Raw genomic sequence first — 17,961 nt, 5'->3', positions numbered from 1 at the left:
AAAATCCTCCCCTCATTAGAGCTTCCTGGCCTCTGCTGGCTGACTGTATTTATCCCAACATTCTCCCAGGTAGATTTTGGGGTAAAACAAGTGCCAGTGGAAAGAAGGGCATGTAGTTTCTTGTATTCGAAGAAGGAAATTGTTTAGTGGTCCTAGAAGCTCAAAATAACAGCTCTCTTCTACTGTAGTCCTCGAGAGAATGTAAACTGTGAGCGACAGGGACACTTCACTTCTGAAACGCTGTACAGTGCCTGGCACATAGTACACACTCAGCTACTTAATGAACCTCTAGTGAAAATACTGGTTGATAAGCTGACCAGTTTCTGGTAGTTCATTTGTCAAACAAGTTACGTTTTAGGTGGTAAGGCATAGATGTTACTTTTTTTTTTTTTTTTGCCTTTTTTTACCCCAGCACTTTATTTTGAAATTTTTCTAACGTGCAGAAATGTTGAAAGAATTGTACAGTGAACGTCTACCACCTAGAATCTACAAATAACATTTTGTTACATTTGCCTTGTCGCTTAATGGATGTTACTTTTAATATGACTTCTTCAAGCTTGGTTCGTCTTTTAAAATCTCAGGGCTAAGGTAATTGAGCAGTTTTAATGAAGTTGTCTTAAACCCTTTGGGGAAACTATGTGTTGCAGCTGGAATTGTAGTGCTCACTTTAAGCTAGTTTTAAACTTGTCAACAGTTACAAAACTGTTCTGTTGAATCTTAATTTTATCTTGCCTGAAGGGATGTTTTTTATAATGGATTTATGTGAAAGTCCTGAATCAATTGTGCTAAATATTCTGATGTTTTCACACTTGATAAACTTCAATTAATTTCACTAAACAGAACGTAAGTTGGGGTCCATTTTGTTTATACAAGGTTCCAGGATTATATTCCCAGCGGGCTGAAGAGGCAGTGTAATTTAGTATGTAAACCACTAAATTAGGAACTCAGAAACTTAGATTTCACTCCTGACTGAACATGGGTAAATCAGTTCTCTTTGTCTTTGTGTCCATTTATCTACCTGTAAAGTGAGGACATAAGTAATGGGTAACATTTATTAATGTTTAGATCTATTAAGAAAGACATTTTATGAATCCAGGCACCCTCTTATAATTTTACAACTAAGACAAGCTATGGAATGAACTCTGACTTGAGAAATCAAAGCACGTGCAATGGTCAGCATCTGGTCAAAAAGCCTGCTGTTGCTTAGAACTTAACTGTCACCACGGAGTTTGTGTGAGTGGTTTTCCTAATCCATCTGGACTCTGCAAATAATGTGTTTTGTGAGAGAGAGTGAATGCAAATTTGGAAGGAGGAGGACACTAATCATAGAAAAGACCGAAAATCGGTGTTAAGATCAGGAACAGGTTGTACGGGGTGAGGGATGCTTAAAGGAATTATCCAGATTTACTGCAACACACATACACAGAGTTTCCATTAGCGGCTCCCCCCCCCTGCCCCGCCCCTCCCCCCCCCCCCCCTCCCCAACACAGAAAACGAGCCAGGATCCTGCCTGCAGCTTGGTCTCAGATGGTCTCCATCAGGTCTGTACAATTGAATTGCAGAGTTGACAGAGGGATAGCAGGATCTCTACTCCGTTTAGTAGAGAAGTAGGACCTGTTCTTTCTAAACGCAGATTGTGAATGTAGATACATTTATCTCACAAAGGTACAAAGGATATTTTACTTTAAATCACACCTTAGAAGTAGTTGTGAAGCAGGATAGTCAGCTTAGGGACAGTCCTCCTCTCCTCCCGGATATGGCTCTGGAATTTTTCCTTAGTCCTTTACTCTGCCCTCTCCCTGTTTTGACGCCAAGCCTAAGAAACAAGCCAAGGCTGGAAGACAGGAAGGATAGCCTTAGGAGATCACCCCCACACCCAGGATAAGGCTCTGGAGTCTTTCTCTTGTCCTTTTTTCAGCTTTGGCTAATCATAATGTTGTAATACCACCTGCATGGCAAATACCCTGTCTCCCAAGAGAAACAAAAGCCCAGCCATCATACAGACAGCTCAGCCGGACTTGCTCTCCAAATTCGCCCGCCCGCACTTTTTCTTAAGTGTGTACTTTTGCTTTAATAAAATTTGCTTTCCTGCTTTCCGTTTGTCGTGTCCTTGAATTCTTTCTCAACAAGGGATAAGACAAGAACCGGGTCACAGAGCTCCGGGTCGGGTCCCTCTTTGGACTCTCGCCCCACCCAGCTCTCCAGTGTCAGTTGCAAAGGATCCGACCAAAACAGTGTTCCTTGAATGGCGCCTTATTGAATATTAATTAGAAGAAAATAAATGCCCAACTGACATGCCTAACCCCTCCTGTTTGTTGTTGATATTCTCTCATTAGCCTGTATTTTGCATTCATATCTTTATCAAAAAAAGTACTGTTGATTAAAATGAAATATATATATGTATTAAAATGTACGTGATATTCCAGGTGTTTTTAAATAAAATAAACTGCTTTGATTTTTCTTTCTTTTTGATCTATTTTGGAGACTGTAAATCACTATATTAGGATGGAAGAACAATCACAAGTACTAGCTTATATTTGAATAAACAAAATTGATATTCTGGTCATTCAGGAAATAGCAAATGGGGATTCATTCTAGTCCTTGGTTTAGGTTGTAGTTTCTGCCCTGGGGCCTCTAAGACTGCATTTTGCAAAACAAAATCAGGCCCAAAGAGAGAATACTAAACAGGTAAATAGAGAGTGTGAAACCAGATAACAGCATCATCTTACTCCCAACTGATAAATGAGAAGCCTCCATTCTCCCTACTGGGCCGTGGCTAGTAAACACCCTGGATGGTTCAAGTGATGGCTGCCTCTGTTGTGGGGCAATTGAAATCATTTTTAGTAAGCTTTCTATGGGCCGACCTTTGTCTCTTTCAAAATAGACTCAATTTCCCTAAGTGGGGTTTAAAAGCTGGTAAGACACATAAATACTTTACACAATGCCACCTTAATTTTTAAAGTTCCAAAAGTGAAATATTATTATTAATCCCAGAATAAGCCATAAATTTTTTTACAATATTTCACTTCTATTTGGGGTTTAGCTTCTTGACACTTCTAGTTTATTCTTGTAAACGTCTGTTACACTGCTGTCAACATTTTTAAAATTAACTTTTGTACAGGGACCAGTAGGAGCAGGATTATTTTATAAAATAACAATTGTAGCCTTGTCATGAAATGAAGCATAATCACAAAAGTTTTGCTTGGTCTGGGTAGGGAGCTTGTAAATTTTAATATAAAAATTAGTCCGTGAGTCTGATCTTCACATAATTGATGCTCCTGAAAGTTAAATAATAAAACCACACTGAAAAGTAGATCCTAAAATCCAGCAAAATTATCCCCATCCTTAACTGCCTTCCCACTGACTGCTTGATTGACAGAGGTTAATTAAAAGGGAAAAGGAAGAGAAAAGGGGAGAGGGAGGAAAGGAGAGATCCAGCCAGCCCCCTCTCTGAGGTCTGCACTCTTTGTCTTAATCCCAGGTTTCCTTCCCCCACCCCATCCTGCCCCCACAAACCTGGTCATTTCACTTGAGGTGTCTAGATAGAGGAGAAAAAGCCCCACCAAAAGAGCTTAAAGGTAACTTGTCATTCCTTTTAAAGCAGTTAGGAGCCTGACAGTAAACTCATTTTAAACATAATCTGATGCTTTGGAGCCATTATTTAAAAAAGAAAAGGAAAGAAATCCGGTTTTCCGAATACAACTAGGCTAATAGAGCTGAATTTGATTTTTTTTTTTTAACGCCTTTAGGATCAGTGTTTTCCAATCCTTTAGCTTTTTGCTCACTACCTACATTAAATTAGATGATAGACGATAGATAAATGATAGTTAGATATGAATAATAGGCACAGTAAACGAAGACGAAAAGTTTATGAAACACTTGTTTTTACTACGTCTGGTGCATCATGATATTTTCTGGTCCTGGTGCTCTTGCTTCTTCGTTTGGCCTGAGGTAATCTCTGTTTCGTGGAAGAAAAGCACCGTGTCCTCTTTATTTCTCCAGATGTGGGACTTCTCCCGCTCCACTGCTCCTCCTTATTCTGTGGACTGAATCCAGAAAGATTTGCAAACTCCTCTGGCTTTTAGTTTTGCTTTATTTTGTTTTTGCCCCTGAGGCAATGAGATAGGACGCTACCTTTTGAATAAGGTGGGAGTTAGATGAAGAGAGGAGGGACTCATTTCTTAAAATCTCAGATTACTGGCAATTTTGAGTGTTTCCTTAATTAAACCATGAGCTTTCAAGGAAAGGGCCAGCCCTGACATATCTGAGATGGGAATCATATATATCTAATATGATCTTGGCCTTTGTTAAAGGATAATTAAAAAAAAAAAAGTCAAATTATGGCTCTTATACAGATATCAAGTGAGCACAAGCTAGGTATTTTATTAACTCTTACTGAGGGAACTTGGCTGATATTATAACCCATTCAAAGGAGAATCCAAAAACAGACACATAAACCAGGAATATTTCAATGAATGTCCAAATGGAGGTAAGACTTAGCTTCTTCCTGGGTAGGGGAGAGACGTCAAGAAGTCTAGAAACAAGAATTATTTCTCATTGCTCTCAGTTACCTACAGGACAGAATTGTAAAATAGCTTCCTTAGAACCAGAAGCAGCTAACCCCGAAGGTTGCTCTCTAAACTAGGCAACGCATGGTGTTCCACCAAAGCAGGAAATTTCCCCACATCCTGTACTAACAACAGTTCAATACAGTCTGTGAGTTATAAGTAAACACGTCTGTGCCTAACTGGACCATTCTGTCAGCTGGTGTAAGATGACAGCTTGTTCTAGCCCCTCCAAAGCTCAGAGCTTAGAAGACAGGCATGAATGGAGCCAACCCAGTTTAAGAGCTATGTGGCAGTAGGGGGCAGCAAAGCTCCATCTCTAAAGAATGCAGCCTTCAGAAAAAAAAAAATCGGTAAACTAGAATTAACCTGGAGTTCCTGGACTTCTAAGGAGTCCAATAAATCCCCCTGAGATGGTATGCAAAAAATTGTACTTTGTGCATTTTTCTAGGAAGAGAATCCTTTTTTTTCTTTCTTTTTTTTTTTTGTTGTAAGTCTGATGAAAGTTGAAATACTTTCCCCAAATATTAGAAATTCCATGTCCCAATTGTCATATTCACAAGTTGGTTGCCAAATTAGCTTCAATTTAGAAACACCTGAGAAATTATTAGGTCAACCTATACAAATCCACCATTTTTGTAAGGTCAAAAAATTGTTGAATAGCAGCAATTTCTCGAGGTTTAAGCTATATATACAGATACCTGGTTGCCCCTTCTCCCTAAGCCGCCCCGTACTGATACCACCAATGGGGTGGATGAACATCTGAGGTCAGCTGCCATCGCCAATTTGAAGTTTGGGGAAATAGTCTATCACAAGGCTTCAATGTTTAACCGCATTTGTCTCTGACCTCGCCGAACAGTGAGAACCAAGTCAGCATTGGGACAATCACCAGCACACAGATCTCTGTGGGACTTTCTCAAGATGTCTTATCTGAAGACCAAAGCCTCAGAATCTCCTCGGGTACTGATTAAAATTTGTATCATTAGGCCCCATGCTGAACTCCCAGAGTTAGGCTTTCTGAGGGGAAGGCAGGGGAATCTGCATTCTAAATTGGCTCCCCAGGTGACTTTTTTGCAAAATAAAGAGTTAAGTAATCAGAGAACTGAAGCTGTCCTACTTCTGCGCACATCATGAGAATGTTGGTTTCTTTGGGAAAGACAACAATGCTGGGCAAAACAGAAGGCATCAGACAAAGAGGAAGACCAAATATGAGGCGGATTGACTCTATAGAAGAAGCAATTGGCATTAGTCTACAGGAGCTGAGAACAAGACATGGTGGACATCACTCATTCATAGAGTCGCCAAGAGTCAGATTCAACTCAGTGGCAAGTAACACACACAGAATCACAGGAGATGGGAGGAGAGAGTACAGTCTGAGGTCTATCGACTAATTCAAAATATAATTGTTAAATTGGTAAAATCGTGGCTCTCATTTAAATACAGAATGAATGTGTGTCACAGGTTTTGTTCAGCTCGTTAATTTATGATAGAACCTTTTGAGGGTAAAGCTGATTCCAAGAGCGTTTGAGGAAAAAAGAGTTTATATAATCCACCAAGAAAAGTATTTTCACAACAAAACAAAAAATGTTAGAATAAGATTGCTAGGTTACAGAAGAAACTGGTTAATATCCTACAGGCTAATAAAATCACAACCTTTGGGTGTATCTTTCCTACCAGATAAAAAAGTACAAATTAACAAGTAACTTCACAGCATTTGGGTGATAATCAAATAATAAATAGCAAAGTCAAACGCAAATACATTCTCCTAGAAAATGCAATAATCCTTGTGTGAACTCGTTAATTGATTCCCCAGCATGGCTTTGAAAGAACATGCAGCTCAACTTTCTGCCTTATTACCAAGTTTTCAGTAATTCTTTTTTTACAGTGGATGAAGAACATGGAATGTATGGACTCTTCACCTCTGAGTGAGAAAATTTGGGCTGGAGCAGATATATTCAAAACTAAGAACCAATCAATTCAGAGGGAAGAGAAAACTGACTGATACTCAGAATTCATGTATAACCTCTTCGAATTTATTTTAAACACTAGCTACAATCACTTCCTCCTGCTTTTTAAAAATTTTTATATTTTTTTTAAATTATAATAGATACACAATATTATATTAGTTTCAGGTGTACATCACAGTGAATAGACATTTGTATAAGTGATCGCCCCAATAGCTCCAGTACCCATTTGACACCATACATAGTTATTATGATACTACTGACTATATTCCCCATGCTATGCTCTACATCCCCATGAATATTTCGTAACTACCAATTTTTACCTCTTAATCCCTTCCCGCCCTTCACCCATCCCCTTCTCCAATCAGGCAACAATCAAAATGCCTTTTGTATTTATGAGCTTGTTTCTGGTTTGTTTGTTTATTTATCCTGTTCTCTAGATTCTACATATAAATGAAATCACGTATTTGTCTTTCTCTACGTGGTTTATTCCACTCAGCACAATATCCTCTAGGTCCATCCATGTTGTTGCAGATGGCAAGATGTCATTCTTTTTTATGGCTGCACAATATTCCATTGTATGTATGTACCACCTCTTCTTTATCCCATCCACTGATGGACACCCAGGTTGCCTCCATATCTTAACTGTTGTAAATAATGCTGCAATGAACATACGGATTCACATGTCCCTTTGAAGTAGTATTTTAGGTTTCTTTGGATAAATACACAGAAATGGGATTACTGGGTTCTTCTTCATCTCTTGTTATAACCCTTTTTTAAAGTCCATTTTGTCTGGTAGAAGTATTGCTACCCCAGCTCTCTTTTTTCTTCATTTCCATTTTCATGAAATATCCTTTTCCATCCTTTTACCGTCTGTGTGTGTGTCTTTAGATCTGAAATGAGTCTCTTGTAGACAGCATATGCAAGGGTTTTGTTTTCTTATCCATTCAGTCACCCTGTGTCTTTTAATTGGAACATTTAATCAATTTACATTTCAACTAATTGTTGCTAGATATGTAGTTATTGCCCTTTTATTCATATTTTTTCTTTTTCTTAAATAAGTCCTTTTAACATTTCTTGTAACACTGGTTTAATGGTGATAAACTCCTTGAGCTTTTTCTTGTGTGGGAAGCTCTTTTTCTGTCCTTTGATTCTAAATGGTAGCTTTGCTGGGTAGAGTAATCTTGGTTGTAGGTCTTTACTTTTCATTGCTTTCAAAATTTCATGCCAATCTCTTATGGCCTGAAAAGTTTCTGTTGAGAAATCAGCTGACAGTCTTATGGAAACTCTCTCGTAGGTAACTAATGGCTTTTTCTTGCTACTTTTAAGATTCTCTCTTTGTCTTCAAACTTTGGCATTTTAATTATGATGTGTCTTGGTGTGGGCCTCTTTGGGTTCATCTTGTTTAAGACTCTCTGAGCTTCCTGGGCTTGTATGTCTATTTCCTTCACCAGGTTAGGAAAGTTTTCCATCATTATTTCTTCAAATAGTTTTTCAATTCCTTGGCCTCTCTCTTCTCCTTCTGGTACTCCTATAATGTGAGTATTGGTAAGCTTGATGTTGTCCAAGAGGTCCCTTAAACTATCTTCTTTTTTTTTTTTTTTTTTTTTTTTGCTGTTCTGATAGTTGTTGTTGTTGTTTTGCTACCTTATCTTCCAAATCTCTGATTCAATTCTCTCCTTTATCTAATCTACTGTTTATTCCCTCTAATGTTTTCTTCATTTGTCATTGTATTCATTTCTGACTGGTTCCTATGTTTTCTATCTCCACTTTTATGTTTCCTAGCTCTTTGTTGAAGTTCTCACTGAGACCAATGAGCATCCTTAGAATCAGTGTTTTGAGCTCAGCATTTGGTAGATTGCTTGTCTCCATTTTGTTTCCTTCTTCTTCTGAAACTTTGGTCTGTTCTTTTGTTTGGGACATGTTTCTTTGTCTCCCCATTGTGGCTGTCTCCCTGAGTTTGTTTCTATAAATTAGGTAGAGCTGCTACGTCTCCCGGTCTTAGTAGAGTGGCTATGTAGTAGGTGTCTTATGGGGCCCAGTAGTGCAGTCTCCCTGATCACCTGAGCAGGATGTTCCAGGTGTGTGTCCCTTGTGTGGGTTGTGTGTGCCCTCTTGCTGTAGTTGAGCCTTGGTTGCTATTTGCACATAAATGGGAGGGACTGACCCTCAGGCTGATTGATTGTGAGGGCTGGCCTTGATTACAGTGGACTTCCTCCTGCTTTTTAAATAAGTAATCTGTCATCTTTGTAGTTATTTGACTTACGAGCCAATCATTCTCTAATAATTTCTCTTTGAGGTTTATCTCAAGGTTTGCTAAGAATTTCAACTTTGTTCTTTTGTCTTTAATCTAAAATTTCAGGCACTTAATTTATTTAAACATCAGAAATCTCCTCTGATTCTGATAAAATGATTGTCTACCTAGGGAAATTAAACTTTGACCATCAAGAAACATGAATTTAATCCCACCCCTCTCTGTCTTCTTTACCCCCAGGAACAGCTCCCTTGCCACAGCATCTCATCCCTTGAAAATGTATGCCTGCACCAAGTTCGTCTCCACCCTCTCCTTAGTCAACTGCTGAACAGATCACTGACTACAGTGGTACTGAAACAACCTGAGACACTGTCAGATGAGAGCCTCAGCAGCTTGGCAGCCTCACCTTCCCTAACCTCACTTATTTCTAGCTGCAGCTTCCAAAGCAGCACCATTTCAAGGGACGTTGACACAGCAGTCAAGTTCCTTGCGGCTGCAGCTGCTGCAGTAGAGGTGGCTGGCTCTGGGGCTGGAATTGAGATTGTGTTTGGAAGCCTCATCATTGGTTAAGTCAGGAACCCTTCTCTGAAACCACAGCTCTTCTCCTACGCCATTCTGGGCTTTGCCCTCTCAAAGGCCATGGGGCTCTTTTGCCTGATGGTGGCCTTTTTCATCCTCTTCGCTATGTAAAGGAGGTGTCTCCACCTCCCATAGTTCTTTCTCCAGTGTCTCATCTACCTTGTATGTTCCTTTTCCTATACCTCCCCAGGCAGCCTGTAGAAAGTAGTTGGCTCAGGGTTTGACAGAGGGAAGACAAATAAATACTGTATTAATAAGGGGGGAAAAGGGAGAAAAAAAAGAAACGTGAATTTAAATAGAAAAACCAACCTCAATTTTTTTTCATAACTTCATTTGCCTTAAGAAGGATAGTTTAGGAGTGAATATCTCTGTTGTGAATAAACATCTTAAATTCAACAACTTACTCATTATATTTTAGTTCCTTCCACTAATTTCAAGTAAGATTAAAATTTAGTAATTTTTGTACAGGATCTTTCAGTGGTTCTAAGTAAGATTACAAATTCTTTTGTTCTTTGTACTTTTCTGTATTTTTTTCTTTATTAAAAATCATAAACATGTATTTTTATTAAATTAACTTAAATTTTACAAACTCATTTCATTGATAAAATTTACCATTCTTTAAGTTATCGATAATAACAGCATCTATCATTTATTGGCTCTTTAAATTTTGAAAAAAAATAGTCTGTTTTATTTTAAAATAAGTTTGAAATACATTTTACATATCATAAAATCCACCAATTTTAAGGTATTGTACACCAATATTCACAGCAGTATTATTCACGATAACCAAAAGGTAAAAACACAAATGCCCACCAATGGATGAATGGGTAAACAAAAGGTAGTATATACCTTCAATGGAATATTATTCAGTCTAAAAAAGAGGAAACTTTGATACATGCTACACTATAAGGTTCATCTGAACCTCAAAGACATCATTCTAAGCAAAATTAGCCAAATTGTATGATTCCACTTACAGGAGAATAGTCAAATTCATAGATATAGAATGGAGATGATGATTTTCAGGGATGGAGTGAGAGGGAGACGGGAGATGTTTAATGCGTACAGTTTCACGGGAGATGTTTAATGCGTACAGTTTCACTTTGGGGTGACGAAAAAGTCCTGGAGATGGATGGTGGTGATGGCTGCAAAATGTAAATGTACTTAGCACCACTAAACTATACACCTAAAAATGATTAAAATGGCAAATTTTGTTATGTATTTTTTACCACAGTAAGAAAATGCAATTTTAGGTTTACAGTCTAGACTTTTAGTAACTTTATCAAGTGGTGCGGTCACCATCATAAATTCATTTTAGAACATTTCCATCCCTACAATAAGACCCCCGAAGCCTATTTAGGGTTAATCCCCATTCCCACCTCCAGTCCCAGGCCACCACTAAACGACCTTCTGTCTCTATAAATTTGTTGCCTTTTTGGACATTTCATATGTATAGAATTATACAATCCGTGATCTCCTGGCTTCTTTCATTCGGTATAACGTTTTTGAAATCTGTCCATGATGTAGCATGTCACATGTCCACAGTCTGCTCCTTTTTTATTGCCAAATAGGACTTCCCTGTGTGGACATACCTCGTTTCATCTATGCGTTTATCAGTCGATGGCTGTGCTGGTTTCAACTTCTGGCTATTACACATAATGCTGCAATGAACACTCATGATTTTACTACCCAGAGACAACCTAAACTAACCTACATATATGCATACGTGTGTGTATGTAAGTTTTATATGTGCGTGTGTGTTTCTCTAATCCTGTAAGGTAAGCATAATTAACTGCATTTTGCGGAAGAAGAAAAGAGAGGTTAAGTTGCTTTTTAAAGCTCACCTAGCTATTCTCACTTGGCATGGAAAAGGGTCTGGCTGACTGCAGTGGCAGCAGGGTGACAGAAGAGAAAGAGATTAAATTATAAATAGTGACCCCTGGTTCTCTGTGGAGTTCACCTCTATCTGGTGTTCCCTGGCTCTCTGGTAGCAGGTTTGGGGGGGAGCCTCATAGCGATCCTTGCGCACTGGTGGGGAGCCTCACAGAGGGCATTTCTCTCAAGCACTACAGCTTCCCTATGGGAAAGCAGGGGCTCCGAGGGGCCGCCCAGCAAGCTCTTGCTTTTCTCATTGATTGTAATTCTGCTTGGTAATTTAGATTACATTTCCCAAAGAATGGAAGAAGAGTTTACCACAGTGGTTAAAAGCAAGGTCTCTAGAGCGGGAGTACCTGGTTCACACTCTGGTGCTGCCACTCATTAGCTCTGTGGCTCTGGACAAGTTAATTATGTTCTTCGTGCCTCAGTTTCTTTCCGTGTAAAATGTTAATAATAATGGTGTTTACTTTGCCGGTTTGTTATGAAGTTCAAATGACACAATATAGAGAGAGCAAAGATTACACTGGCACCTGGACATAATAAGCTGTGAATAATTATTAACAGTTATCATAGTTACTCTCTACAGAATTATCCTTGGGGGTCCCAGAACCTTGGAAGACACAGAGGGTCCCTACCTCATCCTGGCTGTCCAGCACCACAGCACATTATGCCTCAAACTTGAGCATATTTTCCCTCTAGGTTTTTTTCAGTTACACTGGCCTAGGTACTAAGAGGAGTGACAGCTGACAGCAATTCTGCCTGAAAGTGTCCCCTCCAACCCCAAACTCTCCATAGCTCAAGGGCAGCCCCAAACTGTTTCCCTTAGGAAATGTTTCATTTCATGGTTTCCTTCAGGTTCCCCCGCCCACCCTAATGATGCGGCCTCTCTCTCCCTCCTTCCTTTCCTCCCTCCCTCCCTCTCTTCCTCCCACTTCTCTCTCTCTCCCATCAGCTTTCTCTCTCTATCTTCTCTCTCACTCTCTCTCTCTCTCTCTCTCTCTCACTTGGACTGAGAATTCAAGAAGTCAGGCTGCAGAAGTCCATGATCCCAAAGGTCTCAGCCTTGAATATATATGAGAGTGAGCTTTACACAGCAGAGTGTGTGTGTGTGTGTGTGTGTGTGTGTGTGTGTGTAGGTGGTGTGTTTGTAGCGCAAGGCAAGGGCAAGGGCATATGCAGTATGCTGCCGCTACTGCTTGTGTGCGTAACACAGGGAGTCAGACAGGCAATCTTAGTTCCTGAAGAGTTTCCAGTCCAGACTTCCTGGGGTCCCCACAGACCATCTTCTCCTGTACCCTCAGGGTCCTCTCCAGCTGATTCAGCAAGCTCCCCATTGTCAGTATGATGCTTAAAAAGCAGAGCAGTGATTAAAACCTCTTTGGCAAGAGGTCACACAGAACTAGGTTTGCATTTTGTCTGTCATTTCCTAGTTGTGTGACCGTAGGTGAATTGCTCCATCTCTCAGAGCTTCGATTTCCTCATCTCATGGGGATGATAAAATTTCCTTCATAAAATTGCTTAGATTACACAAAACAATGAATGTGAAATACTTAGGGTGGTGTTCGGCATATAACTAATGACCAATAAATGACAATTTGTGTATTATAATTTATATCTTTCTTTTGGATCAACCCCTTATCATTATGAAATTTGCATGACTCTAAATTAGCAGCGGCAAATTTCTTTAGCTAGCATTTATATAGTATATCTTTTTCCATCTTTTTATTTCAATTTTTATAGGTCTCAATATTTAAAGTATCTCTAATAAACAGCATATCATTATTGTTAAACCTAATTTGACCATTTTTGTCTTTTCACTGGAAAGTTTAATCCATTTACCTTTAATGTAATTACTGATATAGTTGTGTTTTAGTCTACCATCTTGCTACTGGGCACACCCTTTACTCCTAGAATGTGGCCCTTCTGGGGTCTCAATCCAAAGACCAGTGTGTTTGCCAAAGCTCCCCTACCTCAGTGGGACTTGAATCTCTGTCTCTACACCATTACGCAACAGCTGAAACCTGTTTGGCTCTTTAGCTCCCAGCTGCTGTCTTCTGCTGGGTTTCCTGGAGTCCTCACGGCATGCTCACCTTAGGACTCAGCCGACATCTTGAAGAGTAGCTTTCTCATTCCTCATTTCTCCTCTCTATCACTCTCCCTTCAATTTCCAGCTCTTCTGGCAGCCTTAAACTCTGTTCTCATCCCAGGAAGACTGCTGCTCTCTACTATCACCATTCTTCCCACCTTCCACCCACACCAGTGATTTGGAAAAATGCCCTCAGGAAAAACCAGGATGAATGTGAAGCTTGCCTAGAACATTCTCCTTCTCTTAGGGACCACAGCCACTCAGATCCCACCTGCGCTGCACTCTCCAATTCCTTCAGACAGTTGCTTTTTATATTTCGTCCACCTTTTATAATTATTTTGGCAGGAAGATTAATCTGAGACAAGCCATTCTCCTATGGCCAGAAGAGGAGCCTTATGCTATTTCCATTTTTTGAGCCCTTAGAGTGGGCAGTAAAAGTTCCTGTTGACTGGATCCCAGTTCAATCTACAGAGAATGCAGTGACCTCATAAGTTGGACCCTGGACAAAGCTACCTGAGATATTTAACTGATATCCTACTGAAGTTTAGGTGTTTCTTAAAAGTTATGTGGTCCTGAGAATATGAAAGAATCCGGGAGCCTATAAGGGTCCATATATTTACATTGCTTAGGGTTCTTCTCAAAGATCATTAAATGTAGGCCAAAAGACCAAGGAAATTAAGAACCAATTTAATGAGTGATTTGGTGAAAAGGCATACTTTTGAAGGTAGACTGAAGAACTAGATATTTATGCAAGACAATTGCCTACAGGATCACTTTTTTAGGTTATGAAGCCATTGGTAATTGCAAATAGCATCCAGTGTCTTCTGGGGATATTGACAAGCATCGAGTGTCCAGTAACCTCACAGACGCTGAGCAGCAAACACCAACATTACTTGAAATATACCGTTTCCTTAAATGGGTCAGGGTGAGAAGAATTACTCTGAATGTCTGCAGCTCTGGGTCTCACATCTGAAGGAATTTCTGGTAATAGCAACCTCAGTTAACTGGCCTGGTTATTGTCTTCTTTAGCGGGTGTGCAGTTTTCAACCCTGGTTCATCAATTAGAGCCTAGTCAGGGGACAAAAGCCACATCCATCATTTTAACAGAGAGAATTTAATATCCAGAATTACTAATCAGGTATTGGACAAATGGTGAAGAGGGGACACAGAGGAATCCCGAGAGTGGTTCTACAAGGAGCAGCTGCCACCACAGAAGTGGGGGTTAAAAAGGAAGAGCGGTGGGTGATTGAAATTTAAAGGGTCGGAGGAGGGGCCTGAGAGCTGAGCTTCAGACTCCTGAGGCGGGGCCCAGGCCAGCTGGTGCTACTCTCTCCCAGGGGAGATGTCGAGACTGGTTCTGGAATGGTGGAAAACTGCAAATGGGAGCTAGCTGCTGCTCCTGGACCCAACGGTCCCCGTCAGGTGATGCCAACAAACACAGGGCTCCTCTCCGTCGGCCTCCCAGGCTCCCTTGAGCGCCCCCTACCCTCCCACAACTGGCAGAGCTAACAGGGGCCCAGCTAACGAAGCAGCAATGTGCTGTGTAGAACGCCAGCCCCAGCATCCCAAAATACAGAAGCTTGGAGCTGAGAGGCAACAGCTTAACAACCAACACACCAGAAAGCTGAAGCTTAAGTGTAGAAAGGTCTAAAAGAAACAAAGCTATCACACCAATGTTTTTATGTTAGAAAGGAATTTGTGCATATCTGATGTTTTAGACACGATATTTAATTCAATAGGGCCTATAGAGTGTCAGTTGTATAACTCCACTTTAAAATGTATAGTTGAGTAATTAATTCAGATTTGTGATTTTTTTAAAAAAAATAGTGACATCTAAGTTTAAGTAGAACATAAGAACACTTAAAGTTTCTCTTAGGTATAAGTTTATTAGTTTCTTTAAGAATTTAGGATTTGGAAAGATTTGGCATGCTGTCAGAAAAACTGAAGTACTTAAAAATGAAATGAATATATTAAATTTATAAATGCATTTAAAAGCGTTTGAAGTGCTAAGTTTGTAACTAGGTCCAAGTATTATTCAAGTCTTGGACCTAGTTATTGCTAAAAATCAGCTAGACTTATAAATTGAATAATAAAATTTTAAGCTGAACTTAAAAGCCAAAAAAAGGTTTTTTAATTTGTATCTTAAATTGAATATTGATTCTAAAAATAAGCTTATTAATTGTATTATTTGTTAAATGATTATTGAACTTATTAAATTATTACTTTTTAAAGCCAAATTTAAACATACTCATTTTAAAAGGGGGGAAAAAACACTAAAATCTTTTCTACATTAAGAAATCTGCTGTCCAGGACACAAGAGTCCCCCCTCTTCTCTACCCCATGAGGTTTTCTAGAAGCGTCTGGAGAAGAGCAAGAGAGGCAGTTTCATTCCTCCACTTTTCTGGAAACCCTGAAATTGGCTCACTTCCTAGGAGGCTGAGGAGACTGTGCCCCTGGCTGTTCTGTTCTTCTTTCTCATTTTCTACAAGCCAGGGTACCTCATGGAACAGAGAGGTCTGACCACTGGATTTGGGATTAAAGAACCTGGGGTTGAGTCCCAGCTCCATCATTTAAAGAGCCCAAGCCTCAGTTTCCCCATCTGCCAAATGGGGGTGATACCCGCCTTACAAGGCCCCCATAGGGCTTGGCATACTGGGACAGCAGAATCTGAATCTGCCTTGAGAAGCAGCGGGCTGTGAGGACAAGGAAGTTCGGGCCTGAGCACACGGCCCGAGACACTCCCTCTTACTTCTTGGCCGGAGGATTTCTTCAAAGAGATGGCCCTGCTACAAACAATGGGACACTCTTTCCTTCCCTCGGGCACATGTTCCAGGCCCCAAAGGAATTTCTCAGAAAAGGCACAGATCAAGAAAGAGGCTGCTGACTCGGGAGCAAAGCAGCAGCCCTGTGAAGGGGTTGGCTCTCTGCAGGGACATGGCAGCCACTGTCTGGAGCAGAAAGGGGAGGGACTCCAAGAAGGGCTCGGACCTGGCCACCACTTGTGTGCACGGGGTCACCTGGCCACATGGCCTCCGTTGGAATATGCTTGGAGAGCAGCATGGGGAAGGTCCCTGGCTATGGAGGAAGGAAAGAAATGAAGGTCCTTTTTGTAAATACCTGGGAGGAAAGAAGTGAAGATCAGAATCATTACCATCCCATTAATTTGTTCAATGTACATGACTTTGAATTTTCCCTGTATGGCTAGGCCCTAGGCATGCAAACAGAAACCTTACATGGCCTTGTCTTCCTGGGACAGCACCTGAGAACGTGTAGAGGCGGAAGTGGCTCCTTCTACCTGGAGAAGGGAGAGTGAGCAGCAGGAGCAGGGAGGGAGGGTGTGGAGGCGGAAGGCAGCTCTCTGGAGCAATGGAAGGACTTGGAAGTCAAGTTTAGGTATATACATTTTTTGGGGAGACAGGGAGAAATTTTAAGCAGGGATTGCATTTTAGAAAAATCAGTTAGGGACATCCATAGGGAGAGATGAAGTCTGCAGAGAAATTCAGGTGGTACCAAGTTGTAGACGTCCAGACAAGGGATGATGAGAGCCTGACAGGCATGTGAGGTGAGAAACAAGAAAAAGATTTGAGCAAAGGACTCAAGAATCGTAGTCATGGCAGGAGTCTGGGCCATGGTGGGTGGAGGTCAGGCTCCAAGGCCTCTGGGCCAGGCTAGCCAGTCTGCCCTGGACACTGAGACCAGCACCCACCTGCCTGATACAGTCCCATCTTCCCTGGGTCCCCAGCACATCATGTGGCTGGACTTTCTCTGAGAGAAACATCAGAAGAGCGGGCAGCAGACACAGTGTCCACAGCAGGCACAGTGCCCACAGAAATCTTGATAAAGATTATCCTGGATTATCTGGGTGAGCCGGATGAAATCACAAGGGCCCTTAAAAGTGGAAGAGGGAGGCCTAATGTAGGTTGGTGTGACGTGATACAAGAGGGATTCAAACCACCACTGCTGGTTCTGAAGATAGAGAAAAGAGCCAGGAGCCAGAGACCCACATCAGACTTCCAGCCCATGTCCCAGTGACATAATAAATGTGTGTTTTAAGCTACTAATCTGTGGTAATTTGTTAAGGCAGTGATAGAAAATGAAAGCAGATTATAAGGCTGGTTCCTTATCATTCAGGTCTCAGCTCGTCAATGTTGGAGAGAACTTCTCTGGCCACCTCATACCTAAGGTCGCCCTCTCGTCACCCTCTAAGTCACTGCCTTTTGCCATTTTATTTCATCTGGTATTGTTCAGTATTTGAAACGCCTGTGTCGACCTGACTGCCAGCACCCCCGACACCTCGTTCGATTGTAAGCGCCAAAGGCGCAGGCACCTTGGTTGTTTGTCCATCACTGTAACCCCAGCACCGATGACAGTGCCTATACACAGTGGCAGCTCTGCAAATACGTGAGGTGCAGATGATGGATGGATGGATGAGTGAAAACGGTGGTGCCAAACGCTCCATGGCTATTTCCCACAATGACAGTCTCTGAAGACGCAACAAAAATGTACACACTCTCCTTTACCGCCTGAACTGAATCTTCAATCGGTTCAGGTCACACCTCTTTAAATGTGCTTACAATGCCTTCAGAGGTCTCAGGTTTATGCTGCTCCGGCCCTCCTTCAAAGGTAAAATACCATAAA

General features: G+C 40.9%; 1 pseudogene; it reads left to right on the top strand.

Moving 5' to 3' along the window:
* The first annotated feature begins 9,060 nt into the window (after positions 1–9,060).
* On the top strand, positions 9,061–9,620 carry LOC120604313 (ATP synthase F(0) complex subunit C2, mitochondrial-like; annotated as a pseudogene).
* The last annotated feature ends 8,341 nt before the right edge of the window (positions 9,621–17,961 follow it).

Source organism: Pteropus medius, unplaced genomic scaffold (genome assembly GCF_902729225.1).
Source record: "Pteropus medius unplaced genomic scaffold, Ma_sr-lr_union100, whole genome shotgun sequence".
In the NCBI taxonomy this organism is placed as follows: Eukaryota; Metazoa; Chordata; class Mammalia; order Chiroptera; family Pteropodidae; genus Pteropus; species Pteropus medius.
This window is presented reverse-complemented; position numbering and strand designations above follow the sequence as displayed.